This window comes from Ceratina calcarata, unplaced genomic scaffold, assembly GCF_001652005.2.
Source record: "Ceratina calcarata isolate Rehan_Ccalc_2016 unplaced genomic scaffold, ASM165200v1 scaffold351.2, whole genome shotgun sequence".
Classification (NCBI taxonomy): domain Eukaryota; kingdom Metazoa; phylum Arthropoda; class Insecta; order Hymenoptera; family Apidae; genus Ceratina; species Ceratina calcarata.
In genome coordinates this window covers 1,189,526-1,197,740 of record NW_017158043.1, presented here as the reverse complement: position 1 = coordinate 1,197,740, position 8,215 = coordinate 1,189,526, and the positions used below count along the sequence as shown (strand labels likewise).

The 8,215-nt window shown below is 39.1% G+C and overlaps 1 protein-coding gene across 6 annotated transcripts in view; it reads left to right on the top strand.

The window, feature by feature from the left end:
• The window catches only part of Pgant9 (polypeptide N-acetylgalactosaminyltransferase 9), a 207,685-nt gene that overhangs the window by 73,564 nt on the left and 125,906 nt on the right, over nt 1-8,215 (top strand). Inside the window, exon 1 of one of the 6 annotated variants that reach the window (XM_026813841.1) lies at nt 2,264-2,536. The exons of the other annotated variants lie outside the window; for them this stretch is intronic. The gene's annotated coding sequence lies outside the window, so the exon portion shown is untranslated. Of the gene's footprint in view, nt 1-2,263; nt 2,537-8,215 lie in introns of those variants that run through there. 6 annotated transcript variants of the gene reach the window in all.

The following is an 8,215-nucleotide window of genomic DNA, read 5'->3' as shown; positions in this document are numbered from 1 at the left end:
ATATATATATATATACTTTTAATTACCCATCAACGGGAAATGAATTACGTAAGCAAGACTCGCGAAACTATTAAACTTAATTCCATTCAGCTGCCAGACCGTAGTCAATTAATCAGAAACGGAGGGGAAAAAGTGAGGTTCCATTCCCGGAGACGGGTCGTTTGTAAAAACCAGAACAATTGTTTTTATTCATCCAACATTGTACACGTCAGGAAACGAATAGTTATTATTTCTTATTCCTTCTCCTCCCCTTCTTATTCTTCATCAAAGTTTGTCGTAGCAAGTTGGTTTCCTCGAGACTGGTTCTTCCTAAGATAAATTACCTACAGGCTCTCCACCCTCAACAGGTGGAACTTATGTACCAATGGTTCACGGTTTAATTCTAAGAATAGATTCCTCAATTTTATGCAGACAATAATATATTAACACTTGGACTACAGCATTTTCTTTTTAATAAATACATTCCTTCACTCAGTGATTTTGACTGGTTCGATGGTTCCAGTGTTAAAAGACCATTGAAATAATGGAGATCGACGATCTGTCTCTACATTTATACCTGCAGACTCTCCTCCCTCAACAGGTGGAACTTACGTAGCAATGGTTTAATTTTAAAAATAAGACTCTAACAACATATTAACACTGGGGTTATAGCATTTGTGTTTTATAAATGCATTTCTCTATTCAATCATGTTGACCGGTTCGACGGTTGCAGCGTTAAAAAGTCATTGAAACAGGAAAGACTGATCTCTGTCTGTAGTATTTGTATTATTCCTGGTGCCTTTCTGTTTTCCGTGAAGATCGAACGACCGTCGGAACGCGGGAAGGTCTTCGACTTTCATGCGAAGGCCATTCGAGAACGTGCCGCATTTCTCCCGGTAGAACAGGTTTTGCATACATCGTAGCCGCGCTTCGGACGATACTTTTCATATTATTTTCATAGCTGAACCGAGCCTGAACGAGTTTGTCTTGGCGCCTATCGCGGGAGAGGGACAGAGAGAGTTATAAAACCAGAGGGAATTATTCGTTTTACTTTCGTCCGATTTGATCCTGTTTATTTTCGAGTTTATTCAAATGTCCAGTGCGTTCTAGGATAGAATATTTTAAGTATTCGAGGAGTAAAAACATTTGAATAAACAGGGAAGTGGCAGTTAGTTAGCTGGGAATGAATAATGGATCGAATGAAAGTAAACAGTGGAGGCATTAATTAACTGTTTAATTAGATTGTTGGTACCTGATACAAAATGGGGACAAGAATAGTCGTCGTTATCTCTTCGCGGCGTTTGAATGAACTGCGTATCTTCCAATAGCCGAGCCGAATGTTTCCCGAACATTAATAATTCATAAAACGTGTTACATATTCAGACGACTTTATCTTCCGGCGTTCTACTATAACTTACATTTTCGAGCAGAACATTTCTTCTTTGTATTTAGAATTCTTCTCAGTTTATCAGCAGCCTGACCTCGAAAATATTGTAATTTGTTCATTGTTAGCTCATCGCCACGTAAATGAGTGCATATCAATTTCACTTCATTATATTTGTTTAATTCTCATTTACATGTTCAATTTTTAGCAGTATTATTATTAGACTGCAAATTTTATGCGTTTTCGGAACAATTTAATTCAAAATTTAATTGCTTGTCTCTGACCCTGTTTTTATATCAATTACTGTATCAATCAGGTATTTATTGTANTATAGTATTCCTAATTGAGAATTAAAATTCAATCGTTAATTCGAAAATTAATCTAATTATATAGTTTTAATTCTTAATTAGTCAAATCCGAATTAGAAACCAAACTGAAATCGTGTTCAATTGAATTAAAGATGTACTCATTTATGTACGACCCATGTTATTTTCGTATTTTGAACATGTTTTAGAATCATAAATAATTAATGAATACAAAAATACGTGAAACCTGTTTTATTATTAATTCAATAGTTTTATCAGGCTGTTACAATTGATTAAAATTATTATTTGATTTACGGTTTGTTCTACATCCTCTAATCTACTTTTTTTTCCTTGAAACCTGAAATTTGTTTACGTTGTCCAAGCAGCTGTTCGCGTGCAACTGTTTATCACGTTAAACATACATATAAGTACGCCACGTAAAGGGCAACGGGGCAACGCGTCTCAGTCTCTCTCTCTCTCTCTCTTTCGATTCTCCTTCTCTGACTCCTACTTCGGTTCCTCGCGAGAGCCAGTCTCGCAGGTGTAGTTCGCCTGGGCATGGTGAACGTTCTCCGCTCTACGCATTCAGTTAACGCCTGCTCGTCGCAGAGTATGCGGCCGCGCCGGTTCCCTCGTGGTTTCATACCTGTTCTCGCGGTTCCTTTGTTTCGCAGATCGAATAAAAAGTAGTTTCGTGCGCCGATCTTTGGTGAGAACGCGTGTTTTGTGAGTGACCTCGACCAAAACTTCAGGCCAACAAGTTATTTCCTCGGGGAAACTGCGTTTCTACTGAACAGCGTGGGTTAGGTTATGTACCGCTTATGGAAGTTTGAATCATCGCCGGGCGGCATTCATCCGTTAGTAACATGTAAGTGATCATTGAATTTTGTTACAAGATTAATTTTAATCGAAAGGATCGTTTGTAGAAAAACAATTTCAATGTTTGAACGTTCTCGTCGATAAATATGCGTATCCATGTGAGTTTGACGGGACCAGTTGAACTGTCACGGAAAATTCATGGCGATTCGCTATTAGGTCTTTCTGTTTTGTCGTTTCGCCGTGGTCAAACATTTTAACTTGACAAAAATAGGAGCGAGCAATAAAGCTTTCTTGCGCCAGTTTTAAGCAGTCGTAATTTATTTTCGCGTGAAACTGCGACCTTAAACAGTCGCTCATTTCAACGAAACAATTTTCCTGTTCACCTTTTTGCGCGTCCGTTTGAATACTGTAGAATTTCGTATAAAACAACGAGTTCAATTAAAAGAAACGGTCATACGTTTTAAACTAGTTTAATCAGTTTCCTATGAAATAAGAATAACGAAGTATTAGTGAAAGCAATTCGTACAAGTGGGACATTTAAGTGGTCTGATGGTTTACATTTTCATTTTTGACTTTCTCAATCGGCTTCTCTCCTTGAAATTGATTAATAAAGCGTAGAATTCTCACATAACAATCCATTCACATCGCGCTTTCTTACTGTATAATTACAAGTCCCACAATGCTCCTACTATTATCCTTTACCTAATTAAATCCGTTTCATCTGTTAATTAATCACGTTCTCCGTCGCGTCAACGACAAACGCCGTATCTAGTTAAACACGTTTTATAAACATTTCGGAATTGATTTGCAAAAGAAATCTGGTCTCTCCTAATCGAATCGCTCGATCTCCATGTTAAAAGGTTGGCTATAAAAGGATGAGGCAAGCAGCCTACCGAGTTTGCTAGACTGGTTAAAGTCGTCAAGTTCGTCGAACAGGTTTCGAACGATGCATGAAAATTCATCGTAATTAGGACACAGCGTGGTACCATAGAGAGCGCAAAAAAAATTTACATTTATGCAATAAACTTGAGGCCCTGTAAGAAGTTGGTTTCTTGATTCAAAGAGTCGTACAGCTACACGTGAATCGTAATACAGTTCTCATATTTTCTAATACGAAAAGCTTAGCAAATTCTGTGCACAATTGGTGGCGTAAAAATTCTTCTCGTTCCGTTCATTCGTATCATAACCGCGTAATATTAAAGAATCAGCTGACGAGCGTGCGGACGGTGTCAGAATTTTAATTCGTCGGTTCCCTGCGAGCTGACTCGCGTGCGCGCGGTGTTTATAATGCAAAAGCGTGCGCGGGGCGAGGCAGGAAAGAAACTCGGCTGAAAGCGAGAACGGAAAAGCGTTTAGGCAACCGTTTCACGGGACGTTTTTATCCGATCGTTGAGATCTCGTTTCCCGGTTTCTCCGTTTTCAATTGACGTTCCATTAAGTCGTCTGTAAACGGTCTATCGGGCTCGATTATTCGATGGACGGACCGCAACGACGCGGCGCGTTTAATCTGCGAGACGTCCGCGTCCACACGGGTCCCCGTCATACCCACTTTCTTCCTCTGATCTATACGAGATGCACACGTTGCGACAGCTTAGTTTGCATACGTTTCTCTTTGCCAGATGGAGATATCGCGAATTAATTAATCCTACTTGTACACCTCTTCGCGCTCGATGCTTTCATTGCTCAATAGAAAACTGTTTGACGAGATTCTCGCTGCTTTATCGCGAATTCAATTATCCTGGCTAATTATAGTGCTCGATAAACGTTTACTTCACCGTGTAGAGAATTCTTGGACTAAAAGAGATACGATAGCGAAGAAGTCGCTGTTATTTCTCTTACAATGTGAAATCAATCTCGTGTCTCTTTTTGTAGAACTGGGAAGGTATTATCTTTTCGCACGAGTTCTGTTTTTAATATTCTGACAGTGGAGTACACAGGTTTCTTTGTTCTAACACATACGTGCTGACAATAATAAAATTGTTGAGTCGTTCAAGATATATATTTCTAAAAGAATATTCTTTTGGCTTTCGACTTGTTCAGACGTACTGAGATTTAAATAATAATTCAATTTTATTATCTTGAATGTTAGTATATCATATTACTATAAAAGTATTGTAACGCTAATGAGTATAAAAAAATCATTTCCGTTATAACATTAACTACTTTTCAACGGTGTTCTTCTTCTGTTAATTATAAAAGAATGTTAGGTTTTCTAACGTCACGTAGTGTCTGATTGTACACGTATTATTTATGCATTCTTTCATGCCCTCATTTTTCTTTAATCGCTTTGAACGTTCACGACGTTATCAAACTTTTAGATTCAGGTCTCGAACGGTGATTTCTTTAGCACCTTAAATTATTATCATATCGTCTATGTCAGTAGTTTCACCTGTTTTAATTAACACAGGATGATATAATATCCCAAATGAGCTTCAGTAATTTTGATTCTTAATCCTAGACGCAAATATGCTCATCTCCGATTCCCCGTTCTGCATAATTAATTCCCCTCACCGATCCCCTATTTATTGACCTCACAGGTGGGACTCGTTCGATCCGATCTCTCGTTCCACTGGTTGCGTAATCTAAAATCCAAAGATCGTCTTTCCAAAGAACATTGTTCACAGCGACTGCATTCCAAAACACTGGTTCGTGGAATGCGACGCGACACGGCATTCGATTTCACACCAGGAATTCGTCACCGAAAAACCGAAATCCCACGAGTCACCTTCGACGCTGCATTCGTGTCCTCGCGTTTTCACCGATGAGAATCCGCCGATTCGCGAGACACCCGTTCATAAATCCTTTTTTTAAGGTACAAAAACGTTCTGATCGATTATTGCCGTTCAATGATTTGTGATAATCAGTTGCCAGACTTTTTAGTAGACAATAAGATTTGAAAATATGTGAACGGAGGCGTACGTACGCTGCCGCCGCGATAAATAAGCCGCTTACGTCGTAATCTAATCCCGGGAGAGAACTCGTAGACGTATCCGCTTCGCTCGGAGACAAGATTGCCGTTGATAAGGCCGCCGACGTCGCCGTTTTAAGGTGCAAACGGTGAATTTGGATTCCAGTGATCTCTTCTAGGTATGTTTGCGGCGAGTGGGATTTCGGGTGGCTACGTTACGAGGATTAGCGATAGATTATCGCCGCCTTGGAGGCTTATATACCGTAGAGATAAGAATTCGAGGTACACGCGATAACTCGTAGGCATTTCCTACTTGTGATTAGAGCGGTTGCAATCTCGTGCGTGGATATTGCCTCGAGTCGAATCTGTTTCGCACTTGTAACGAGCATACAGATTTTTACGCAAAGTAATGTTTATGGTAGCAGATAAAAAATGATGCAATTTCGTTTGAACATTATGATACGCACTTTTAATATTATAGCGTTTTATCCACATTGAATTTTGTCATAAATGCATGAAATGTTCATCGCTTTTCTGTTCCCTCGTCGATTGCTTCAGAATGCTGCTGTAATGCTTGCTTTTTGCTATTCTGCGGTGAGGTAGTTGCTACACACCGAGATTAGAACTGAATAAAAATGATCGCTGCAATCGTCGTGGAAATCCTTTTATACAATAAACAGAGATAAAACTAGTTTTTGTTTAGTTCAAATCGGATTCGAACGTTCTGAATTCAAATATTTTTGTCGAAATCGAATTGAATCAACTACGGAGGAGGGAGAAACGGTGTCGATTCTATTCTCGAAATTATTTGTCAGAATAAATCGAGCGGAGCGAGTCGTTGACTAGGATCTTCGATCTCCCCTAAAATCGAACCATTTCTTATTCGTTTTATAGACAGATTGCTTTCCGCGAGTTGTCCTCCACATTGCCGTGCGCAAATTGGAAGGTTTCCAATTAAAGCAGCGGCCACGGATATACCGTTCCAATATGCGAGAGGAAACATTACATTTGAAATATCCTCGAGGCACCTTGTCGATTCGAATATCTATATTCCCGTTTCATAATTATTTAACTATGTATCGATAATCCGTCACTCGAAGATTCTTCGGAAAATCAATTCCAGCCTGCCCTACTCTATTAATTTTTATGAATGAAGCAAAGAATGATTGAATTTTCTGTGATAAAATCCTTCGTCGATTCTTTCTTTTCGTCAGTCTTTTTCGATTGTCGATCAGAGGCGTTCTAATAGCAATGTACGTAGAGTTCAGAGGGTGGGTACAAGTTGCACAGAAAACGTGAAAATTTGTTTGTGCAGCTGAGCCGAACTAACCGCAGAGTTCTCGCTGTGTTCGACGATTGTTCGGTACAACTTCACCGGACGATATCTCTTATCCAAGCAGAAGTAGATAATTGATGTTGACGCAGTGCGGCTCGTCTTATCACTCGGTTTTCCGTTTATCGCATCGATCCGCATGCGAAGCCACAACCAAAATGCACGTGCACACATGTAAACGGTCCGCGACCATCTAAACGTGCATTTCCACGCTCGGAAAAGTCCGCAAAAATCGCGCTACCGAAATCATTTCGATTTATTCAGTGAATTATCGTTGCTCGATTTTTAATTATAATTCCCCTTCGATCCTGTTTTATTGAAACGAAAAATTGATTCTGTAAAGGTCACGTAACTGAAATCATTTCGATTTATTCAGCGTATTACGTTTACTCAATTCTTAATCATTTCCATTTGATCCTTTATTGGTTGAGAAATGAAAAAGTGGTTTGCTCTAGTTTCTGTATAAAAACAGCATGGAAAGATCGTAGTAGGCCAAGGTATGAAATTGTCAGTGATGATAGATTTACTTTTTTAAATGCCATATTTATAATTAGAACGCGTGTCCATATTATTGTGCTTTTTTTCTCGTATTCATGACCGCGCGATGATCTCGATTAATTAACACGAAATCTCGTAGTTAGCCGGGATAATGATAGATAAAATGATTGCTATAGGATCGGGACAATGTTCTCTATGGTGGCACGGATCAGTGGATCCGCATTGCAAGCTCCATTCCAAACAAATTTATGCTAATGCCCATTATAATTACCGAGTTAATATTCATAGAATAGTGGCGTCATATCGATTATTATTTGCATTTTGCTGAGTGAACGCCGCGTCGTGTGCAATGAAATGTTCAACGCCACGTAATTCAGGTAAAAGCTACTCTATTTTCTAATAACGGAATATGAATCGAACTCCGATTAAAAGTAATCGAGATAGTACTGTATCAGTCATTATACGAAACGTTCTATTAATTTTTGATATAAGGTTTAATGCACGTGTGGTATAAATGGGTCAATAGTTTCTTCTGAGCGAGGGTAATTGCGACTTCAGGACGCGCGTCGTTCGGGATCGTCGAAGATCGATCCGTTCGTGTAGAAACTGGGATTATGATCTTACTTCTCTCCCCTTTCGAATTACCAACGGAACTTGAGCCCGTGGCTCGATCGACTTATTTTAATGAGCGTCGAGGTTTGTCCTGATTGAGACCGATGGAGTGTTAACGAAATCGATTAGCGAACGACCCCGACGTTAAACGATTCACTTGTCGTCTACCTTCAATTTACCTTTTGCATTTTTATCGACAAAACTGGGAGCAGAAAAAATCGAGTCAATTACTGAAATGCTGTTTATAGAGTTCTGGGAATAAATTCGAATCGCGTTAATCTTGAATTTGAAGTAATATTACATAATTTGGGTTTGACATTATATTTGCTCGAGTTCATTAAATTAACATCATTAAAATTCATGGCGCAGTCAAAGAT